The sequence below is a fragment of the Alligator sinensis genome, unplaced genomic scaffold, assembly GCF_000455745.1.
Source record: "Alligator sinensis unplaced genomic scaffold, ASM45574v1 scaffold111_1, whole genome shotgun sequence".
NCBI classification, from domain to species: Eukaryota; Metazoa; Chordata; order Crocodylia; family Alligatoridae; genus Alligator; species Alligator sinensis.
Genome location: NW_005841875.1, coordinates 2,235,507 through 2,235,855, shown reverse-complemented (window position 1 = coordinate 2,235,855; position 349 = coordinate 2,235,507).

The window sequence follows — 349 nt, the reverse complement described above, 5'->3', positions numbered from 1 at the left end:
AAATGACCGTTGTCCTGCAGTGTGGTTACTACCCAAATATTGCTTTGCTGAGAATTTCCATTTGAAATGGACTTAACTGCTTATTTATTATTCGGTGTAAGGAAAAATGCACAAATGACCAACATAAGCAAGGGGGAAAGAAATTGAGTTTTAGAAATGTGTTTGTTTATGATGTTCGAAGCAGCTATGAGCCACATACTGCAGAGAGGGCATACAATTTTTATGCTGACAGTATTCCCTTCCATAAAGGTGTAGGCCAGGCGTTCTAGCACAGCGTTCATCATGACTGCTTGACACCTTTCCACGAACAGTAGAAGCAACCTCTGGTTCTGAAACCAAACCCCTCAGC